This window comes from Panthera pardus, unplaced genomic scaffold, assembly GCF_024362965.1.
Source record: "Panthera pardus isolate Hobbes unplaced genomic scaffold, ASM2436296v1 HiC_scaffold_22, whole genome shotgun sequence".
Lineage (NCBI taxonomy): Eukaryota > Metazoa > Chordata > Mammalia > Carnivora > Felidae > Panthera > Panthera pardus.
In genome coordinates this window covers 1,732,978-1,742,378 of record NW_026526788.1, presented here as the reverse complement: position 1 = coordinate 1,742,378, position 9,401 = coordinate 1,732,978, and the positions used below count along the sequence as shown (strand labels likewise).

At 44.8% G+C, this 9,401-nt stretch overlaps 1 long non-coding RNA gene across 1 annotated transcript in view; it reads right to left on the bottom strand.

Moving 5' to 3' along the window:
• Positions 1 to 470: 470 nt before the first annotated feature.
• Positions 471 to 9,401, bottom strand: part of LOC109248947 (uncharacterized) — a 49,172-nt gene continuing 40,241 nt past the window's right edge. The window contains exons 3-5 of the long non-coding RNA XR_002072355.2: positions 7,030 to 7,132; positions 1,871 to 1,977; positions 471 to 688 (exon numbers count right to left, since the gene is read on the bottom strand). This is a non-coding gene — a long non-coding RNA (uncharacterized LOC109248947). The remainder of the gene's footprint in view (positions 689 to 1,870; positions 1,978 to 7,029; positions 7,133 to 9,401) is intronic.

Below are 9,401 nucleotides of genomic sequence, written 5' to 3'. Positions count from 1 at the left end.
TGATTCATCACTTACAACACCCAGTGCTCATCACCAGTGCCCTCCTCAATACCCATCACCCATTTAGCCCACCCCCCACCCACCTCTCTCCATCAACCCTCAGTTTGTTTTCTATCATTAATATTTGCTATTCACACCAATTCTAGGTATGAGAAATTGTAGCTGCATGAAACTTCTTGTTCTGCCACTCATCAGGTGTTTAATTTTGTCTCTACATACCTAAGGAGAAATGTATGAGTGTGTTCATTGTGTAAATCACGCATTTATTACGTTGATGGAAATGTGGTTGTTCATCTCTAGGAACTGGAGGGGTGCAGCGTATTAAATGCATTTTACGGTGTACTAGACAGCAGTTAGAACTGGGGAATTAGATGCATACAATATGGATAGATCTTAAGAGCAGTGTCAATGGGGAAAAGAAATATATAACATACAAATTTTGTGTAAATTAAAAATTCATCACACATCAATAAAAACGCATCAAAGTGGCAAATTTCATTTTTGAAAAATACATTCAAACAAAAAGATCCACCAGAATTGTTTCAGGTATAGAAGGGTGCATTACAGGAGCAGAAATAGGGGATAAAGGAAAATCAATCCGTGAACCGAGGAAGAGTCCAGCAGGTCGCTGGCAATAATATGCCGTGAAATGAGGGGCTTGAGAAACTCAAGTTTCCATTTTTAACAGCTGAAAGAAGAGCAATTTAAAAAGGTAAAAATCAGATTTTGAGGGGATTAAGTGAGGTAATTCATGAAAAGCACTTAGCAAGTGCCCTAGCACATGGTAACTATTGACGAATTTTATTAAGCTAATATTAGTAGACTAATCTGTGCTAAAAAGCACCCTCCATGGGGGGGCGGGACCTCCATTTTGTTCATGCCAGCATCTCGAGCACCAGAGCAGTGTCTGTCACGTTTGCAGGTGCTTGACAAATATTTGTTGAGGGAATGACAGGCACTGAGATACAACGATGGGCAAAAGCCATATTGCTTCCACCCTTACGGAGCTAACAGTTTGGAAGAAAGACAAACACCAATAAAAAACATACATAAATAAATACACAGTTGCAATTGTTTCTAAATGCAAGTGCTCGTGGTTCCCTGAGAGCCCATAATGGGGGTATTTAAATTGGTCAGAGCGATCAGAAAAAGCTTCCTTGAGCAAGGGACCTTTGAGTCACGGTGAGTAAGAATTAACTAGATAAAAAGAGGAAGATCATTCCAGACAGGAAATCTAGCATGTGCAATGTCCCTGTGGCAGACGAGAGCTTGGCAAATACGAGAGCCTGAAAGATAGGGCGAGGGGGCCCGGCTGGGCAGTGAGGCTGGAGAAGGAGGTGGGGCCAGACCAGGCAAGACCTCACCAGCCATGTCAAGGAACTTGCCTTTATTTTCTGAGCCGTGGAAAGCTGATGAAAGGCTGTAAGAGCAGAGAGACGCAATCAGATATTCGTTTTTAGAAGATGGTTCAGGCATCAGCTTTTAGTGTATGTGGCACTGGGCTAGTAGTGAAAGGACAGAGAAAAGTGACTAGATCGTCAACGTTGGCTGGGATTGTTAGCATTTGCGAACCATCGACCTAAGACATGGAACACACCTATTCAATGTGGTCGATTCCTAGATGTCAAGAAAAGTCTGAATCTATCTGGAATAATGCTGGGGCTCCTGGGAGGGGCTTATGGATCATAAGATGACCAAGACTGATTAAGAGCAAAGGCCGTTCCTCTGTCTCTCCTGATACTCTCCCACTGCTTGACAACTGGAAGGATTTGGGCTTGATGAACATTTTATTCCAACTGTATACTTTCCAACTAGTTGATGATGCTCCTGGCCTTGTTGATATGCAAATTCCTCACGTTTATCAACTCACCTTGGCCTCTGGTGCTGTCAACAGGCCCTGAGGCACCATAGCCTCTGACTGCCCATTTGCAGGACTTTCTTGACCACATTGGTCCAACCCACAGGCTACACACCCACCTGCCAAGAGGAGGGAGAGAGCACATGTTGTGCAATCTGTTTGTCACTCACCCAAGGGCCAAGCCAAAGAACACACTGAGCCCCTTGAGCTCTGTACCTCCCACAACCATCCACATCTGCCCACCCTTGCCACACCCACCCTGAGGCAGGGCCACACCTGGCCTCCAGAACAAAGCCCAACTCCAAGCTCTCTCAAAAATCAGATTGGGTGCCTGAACTTATGTTCTCACTTTTCTTGCTAAGGTACTTCACCCACCCCACCCTCCCCCTGAACTACACCCAGTGCAAAAAGCCGTCACTGTGAACCAAGCCATTGGCTCTCACCTTGCAACCACTCCATAAATGTTGGATCCTTCTTTGTACGCTTCCTACAGGGGAGACCCTCACTCCTTGCCACCGGATGCCTCAGTATTCGTTCTCATAGAAGGCATCTTATGACCCCGTCAGGTTCTAAGAATCAAAACTACATGTGACATCTCCTTCTCAAAAAGGCATTCCGAAGAAGGCTGGTCGCAAATAGAAAATATCAGTAACTAGGAGAGGGGTCCCCTGAATGCTGTATGGTCCATCAGATACTTCTTTTTCTTCTCTTGGGTATCAGCTAATCTTCCTCCAGTACGGAATCCATCACACACATTCATACATTCATACCCTGCCCCCCACCCCAGGGTGTGTCATTTTCCTCACTAACTCGGTGAACACATCAGTCATTCAGTGAATCACTTGGCAAATTTCCTAAGGACCCACTGGACACAAAGCCACCGTCGTGGACACAAAACTTCTGCAGGAAGGGCATATGCCCCAAAGCTCGAGAATTAGGAGACCCCTATTTCTGCACGGCCTCTTCAAATGCAGAGAGAAACACGTTTCAAGTCCCTGCTAACAAGGACAAGTTCCAGCCAGAGCTGACCTTCAGCTCACTCACCGGGAATCCAAGTCTCTGTCAGCCATGGGAGTCAGGGGCCAAGTTCTCTGCCAAATTACTGGTGCAGTCTGGCCTGAAATGCCCTCTCTCTACATGGGGATTCAAGTAGCTCCTGTCCCACTAACGTCCACATATTGCGCCCTACATTTCTCTACCTTGTACCCCACATTTGTCAATTGAAAAATGTTTAGGGGCTCCTTGGTGACTGAGTTAATGAAGCATCTGGCTGTTGATTCCAGCTCAGGTCATGATTCCAGGGTCATGGGATCAAGCCTCACGTTGGGCTCTGTGTTGACTGTGGAACCTGCTAAGATCCTTTCTCCCTCCCTCTGCCCCTCTTCTCAGCTTGTGCTCTCTCTCTCTCTCTAAAAAAAAATTAAAATAAAAATTAAAAATTAAAATGACTAAAGTTCACAGCAGCATTATTCACACTCAAAAGGCAGAAATAAATCAAATGTCCATCAACAGATGAATGGAACGGAATGGAATATTATTCAGCCTTAAAAAAAAGAAGGGGATTCTGGGGCCGCCAGGGTGGCTCAGTCGGTTAAGCGTCCGACTTGAGCTCAGGTCATGATCTCATGGTTCGCGAGTTCAAGCCCCATGGCGGTCTCTGTGCTGACAGCTCAGAGCCTGGAGCCTGCTTCAGATTCTGTGTCTCCCTCTCTCTCTGCCTCTCCCCCACTCGCACTCTGTCTCTGTCTGTCTCTCTCTCTCTCTTAAATAAATTTTAGAAAAGGGGGGGGGGATTCTGACACAGGCTATATGTATCTCACATACACACACACATATAGAAATAGAGAGAGACCTCTATAAAGATACAGTTATATATATCATATGTATATCTCATAATGTAGATCATATATATATATATATATATATATATATATATATCCAGCCTCTGCCCCTTGCTTGTCGGTAACTTTCTACTCCAACGCTGAGAAACCTAGCTCCCATCAACTCCCATCCACTCACTGAAATAAGTGTTCAATTCCAGGGGCACCTAGGTGGCTCAGTCAGTTGAGCGTTCGACTCTTGATTTTGGTTTTGGCCTGTCTCAGCTTTCGGCAAGCCTTCCTCACTGAGCTTAATCATTTCTAGCTTTTGATGTACAGTGAGAGACGTGTGACTCTGCCTTTCACTTGAACACTTAGAGGCCACTGTAGGGGAATTACTTGGCCTGATTTCAATATTGTGTCTCAGAGAGAGAGAGGGAGCCGTCAGGACACGCACAACATTTATCAACTAAGTTTGCCATCTGATATGGGCTTGGCGAGGCATGCCTGGATGCAACCTTTTCAGACTGACTTCTTTCACTTAGCGATATGCATTTAAGTTTCCATGTCTTTTCATGGCTTGGTAGCCCATTGCTTTTTATGCATTGTCTGGATATAATATAGTTTGTATATTTATCTTAAAGGACGCATTGGTTGCTCCCCAGTTTTAGTGATTATGAATAAAGACGCTATAAACATTCGTGTACGGGTTTTTGTGTGGTGAATTGTCAACTCACTTGGGTAAATTGGCAGTGAGATTGTTGGACTGCATGGTCAAAGTACGTTTAGCTCTGAAAGAAACTACCACACTGTCTCTCCAAGCAGCTATACCCAAGTTCGCATCCCCGTCAACAAGGAACGAGAGTTCCTCATTCTCGCTAGGATGTGGGCCTGCCAGTTTTCCAGACTTGGAGCTATTCTAACGGGTGTGTAGTTGGATCTCATTGTTGTTTTAATTTGCAGTACCTTTAACAACAGGTGATGTTGAGAAGCTTTTCGCATGCTTTCTTTGGCCACCTGTATGCCTTGCTTGGTGTGGTGCCTGGGTGTCCGTTCAGATCCTTTTTTCCTTTCGTAATTGAGAATTTTTAAATTTTTATTTATTTTTTTATTTGAGAGAAAGAGAGAGAGTGGTAGCGGGGGAAAGAGACAGAGGAAGAGAGAGAGAGAGAGAGAGAGAGAGAGAGAGAGAGAGAGAGAGAGAGAGAATTCCAAGCAGGCTCCACGCTCATCAGCTCATCATGGGCCTGACATGGGGCTCAATCTCAAGACCCTGGGATCATGACCCGAGCTGAAATCAAGAGTCAGCTGCTCAACCGACTGAGCCACCCAGGCACTCCCATAATTGAGATTTTATTGGTTGTTCTGAGGGTCAATGCACAGACATTATGAAGAATTTGTACACAATTTCTAATGCAGGTTTCAAACATATAAGGAGCCTGTAGTTTTTGTTTTTCAACATTTATTTTATTTTTGAGACAGAGAGAGACAGAACATGAACGGGGGAGAGTCAGAGAGAGAGGGAGACACAGAATCCAAAACAGGCTCCAGGCTCTGAGCTGTCAGCACAGAGCCCGACGCGGGGCTCGAACTCATGGACCGCGAGATCATGACCTGAGCCGAAGTTGGACGCTTAACCGACTGAGCCACCCAGGCGCCCCGCCTGTAGTTTTTTTCTAAACCGAGGTTCTAGTGACATTCCAGCTTAAAATTTTCAGACAAGTTTTTCCTAAGAAGACGCTAGCTAACAATATCTTCAGGGGTTGATCAACGGTTACACTGTAAGCATCGGTAATTCACATGTCACTATTATGGATCCTACACACTCAAAATATCAATGTCTCAGGGCACAGTAACAGAGTTGTTAGGCAAACCGGACTACCATGACCAGAGGTCTTAAAGAATGTACACATCAGGGCACCCAGTGGCTCAGTCAGGGAAGCATCCGACATCAGCTCAGGTCATGACCTCGAAGTTCTTGAGTTGGAGCCCCGCATGGAGCTTTCTGCTGTCAGCCCAGAGCCCGCTTTGGATCCCTCCCCCACCTCTGCACCTCCCCCACTCTCGCACATGCTCTCTCTCTCTCTCTCAAAAATAAACATTAAAAAAGAAAAAAAAAGAATGCACATAGTTTGAGACTCAAGAGCAAACTAAGATCAGGCAGCAGTTGCTTGGAAGAAACAATTCTTCTGAGAACAACGTGGAAATAGAAGGGTCGTTTCAAATGTTCAGGACTGATGTGCCATTCATAAGGGGGATCGAGCTACAGGTCACAGGCCGGCTTATCACTTGGCTGGCTTTGGGAAAGGCAGCCCTCCACCCCCCGTTTAATTACCGCGATAAGGGGCCGGGGTCAAATGTATCAGACATGGAGGCATAAGGGTAGGGGACTCCCTGACTCTCATAGGGGGCACAGTACACAGGCCAGTTCAGGTTTTTCTTGGGCAAAGTTGATCACAGAGTTTCCCCGCAATGGCGCACTCTCCTCCTTGTCGTCCCTGCTAGCAAATATCCACCTGTCCCACGACACAGGAACATTGGTATTAGAGGCTCCCCTAAAGAAGAAGGCCACGTGAAACCGAAGGAACTTCTGGTTTGGGGACCTGTCCCCTTCCATAAAGGCAACAGCCCATCCCAGAATTCAATACCCCAACTGAGCAAAGGCATTTGATGCTGTTGCCCTCCCGCTCTTGGTCAGGGTGGAGCATAGACACTATGACTTGTAAAAGAACTTGTCGACAAGATCAAGAGTGAAAGAGGAGGAGGGGTCTACCGTGGGCCCATTCACTCTGTGCCTGGGATTTCTGCTATTCTGCTCTATAAATATGCTTTGTGCCCAATGATAAACTCAACTGACACTTGTATAGACTTTATTTTCACAGGCATTCCACCTTCTGACATCACATGGGGTAGATATCATTACGCCCATTGTGTAGAGGAGGGAACTGATGAGGAGAAAAAATTAGGTAATTCGTGCCAGGTGGCACAGCTGGTGGGTAAAACTAAAATTTAAACCACTGCTCTCTGGAAGGTCCCAGGGGAAAGTGATGCTATCATGGTCTCCTAAAGATATTTCTAACAAATGGTGTTTTGCGTGTGGGTTTGGATGTGTGTGTGTGTGTGTGTGTGTGTGTGTGTGTGTGTCTCAGAAATGGCCTCTGACAAGGGTACAATGTGGGATGTAATCTGTATGTGGATGTGAGTCTCGAGGGTGCCCCAGGATTCAATCGTGTCTTATTTAAGTAGCTCATGTCTCCCAAAAGGAGGTGTGGCATTTTCGTGAAAGCAAATGCCATTTCCCGTGAATCATAGCTAGTTTTGTGCCTCTGAGAAGGCTTCAGAAATGCTCACCAGCTTTCTGCAGTCTCTTGAACAAGACACCGTCCACAGGATAATTAATATGTCCCCTTTACCTTCTCTGCCTGTGGTCACCACGAATGTCCCTTCATGGGGTCTAAAGCAAGGTATTTATCAGAGGGAAGGAAAAAAAGTTATGTTAGCCAAGTCTGTTCCTCGTGTGTTTCCCGCTCTTCTTTGTGTGTATTTTAAAACTCGCTTCAGTCTTGGGCCAAAATATTTCATTGCTGTCGTGGCCCACATCTTTCTCATTTCCACTTGAGGGCTGCGCCTCATGGTAAAAATCACAAGGGCAATTGTAATTACAGTGCAGACACATCTGCATTTCAAATGAACTCAATCCATTTTGGTTCTCATGATATTGGGGGATGAATAAATCATGCTCTTTAAGTTATGAATGGCTGCAATACCGAGTCTCAGGAGAGAGAGAGAAACTGCAGGCTCCAAAATGCTCTGAGCTATTCTGGGCAGCTAAGCTGTTGCTTTGAGGGCTCGTTATCAGCCTGGATATTATTCCCTTTGGAAAATTTTGAAATGGTCCTGAAAAGTTCATCACTGCCCTGGAGGAGTTGTATCAGGTTATCTCAACCTTCACACAAGAGCCACCCACTCTTCCCTCACTTAGAAAAGCATATCCTTCGCTCATGACAAGACAACCTGCCAGAAATGCCACCAGCAGTGGTTTATTATAAGTTGGTAATTTATTGCTTTGGTTTTCATCCAAGGGACCTGTCATGGAGGAGAGACGGAGCATGAGTTGTTTCCTGTGGGCCGTGGTAGGATTGTTTGTGTTGAGTCCCTGGGTCACCCGAGAGTTTCTGTCAAAACCAAAAGGCAAACTTCAGCTTCTGGCAGTAAAGCAGTTTGGGCACCCTGTCCAACTCTTCGGAATGAAGTGACCATATTCAATCGTGCCTTTTAAATGCATCATTGGATGGAACCAAAGCAAGGAATCCACAGAGACTCAGAGCAAAGCAAAAGCACAAACCTTAGGAGGTAAGCAAGTGGAAAGCTAGTTTTCACTTAGAAGGTTTCTCTTGAAACATAGAAAACTTGAGGTTCTGCTTGGATACATACACAGATGTGAGAGGCCAGATTGAAATCTTAGAGACCATCCCAAGTAAGGAATCTGACACAGAATAGATGCATAAGACCGGGAACCCAGAGGGCTATAATTTCTTGTGTTAGGGTGAACCAGAAATAAACCTTAACTGCAGACGGTTAAAGCCAGGAAATTACCTGTCTAGACTTAACTGCTGGGGAAAAGAACAAACATTCCCCTGAGAATACATAGTTCTAAAGGAGATATTGTCCAAGGGTTGGGACTAAATTCAGATGATCTCTGTAGCCTCTAAAAACCACTTGTAGATAATTTTATTGAAAGTAGTCCCAGATAGGGGCCCCTGGGTGGCTCAGTTAGATAAGCATCTGACTCTCAATTTTGGCTCACATCATGATCTCGTGGTTTGTGGGTTTGAGCCCTGCCTCGGGCTCTGCACTGATAGGTCAGAGCCTGGAGCCTGCTTAGAATTCTCTCCCTCCCTCTCTCTCTGCCCCTCCTCTGCTCACACATACTCTCTCTCTCTCTCTCTCAAAGTAAACAAGTAAACATTTTTTTAAAAATTAAAAAAAAATAAAGTAGTCCCATGTTTGCAGCAAATCCACGCTACTACAAAAAGCAAATGTGGGTCCTCTTTGAAAGAACTCAGCACTATCCCAGGACTCAAAGGCTTTTCGGGAATAATGGTCCAAGGGAATAAGGTGTTCGTGGCACAAGTCACAAAACCCACAAGGAAAGAAAGCACTATGTGCGAGAGCCAGCACGATCCACAGACACACACACACACAAAAAGTCCTGAAAGGGATCTTGAAAATATGAGCTAGGAACAACAGATCACACAAAATGAGTATGAAGATACTTTTTTAAAAGAACAATTGAAATGAAAAAACAAGCAGTGCAATGAAAACCCCATGGACAGATTAGCCAGCAGATTAGAGATGGCTAAAGAGAAATTCAGTGAACTTGAAGACAGGTGAGAAACATGTTCTACAAGGCAACTTGGTGCCACAAAGGGAAACAAAACATGAAAAAGGAGTCAGGAAACAGAGAGCCTACAATGATAGGTGTGACAAATGTCTTAACAGACTCTCAGCATGAGGAGGACAGATCATATATATTTTTTAAATTATAGATGAAAATGTATCCAGGATAGTGGACAGACACCAATTTTCAGATTCAAGGAACGAGGTGAATTCCAAAGTGACAGCAGCTGGAAGACCTATCATATAAGGAAAAATGGCAAGCCAAGAAATTGACGAATATGTCGGTAAATCTAATGTACATTTATAATACAAGAAACATTAAT